We start from the raw sequence: 522 nt of genomic DNA, 5'->3' as shown, positions 1-522 counted from the left end.
TTACCCATCCAACCCAATGACAAATCCAGGAAAAACATTTGGATTAAGCTTCAAGCAGCAGAGTTTTATATATTAGCCAAAGGATGGTGAAGGGGGATCAGAGGCTAAAGCATCTGTGTCAGCAAGATTTCAGAGTAAACAGGCAAGGCTTGGTAGGAACTACATTAATACCCTTTTTTTCCCTACAAGTTGTGTTATAACCAGATTGCTCATGGTGCTGGTGGGCATATCTTTTTTTTTTTTTTAAAGACTTATTTATTTATGCTTACAGAACTGGGGTACAGGACAGAGATGTAGTGGGTAAGAGGATTCACCAGAGAGACAGAGTATGGAGCAGAACAGGCAGATGGACTGAAATACACTGCTGAGGAGCAGTGGTCAGGTCAGGAGCAGTCTGCCACTCCATGTGGGTCAGGTTCCTGGCCCTGGATCCAACTTGTACTGCAGTGGCTCCTGAGAGCTTCATAGTGGGTTGCTTTAATCGGCTGCACCACCAGGGCGAGTCTTTTTTTTTTTTTTTTT

This window comes from Condylura cristata, unplaced genomic scaffold (assembly GCF_000260355.1).
Source record: "Condylura cristata isolate star-nosed mole 26May11 unplaced genomic scaffold, ConCri1.0 scaffold00002, whole genome shotgun sequence".
NCBI lineage: Eukaryota > Metazoa > Chordata > Mammalia > Eulipotyphla > Talpidae > Condylura > Condylura cristata.
This window is presented reverse-complemented; position numbering follows the sequence as displayed.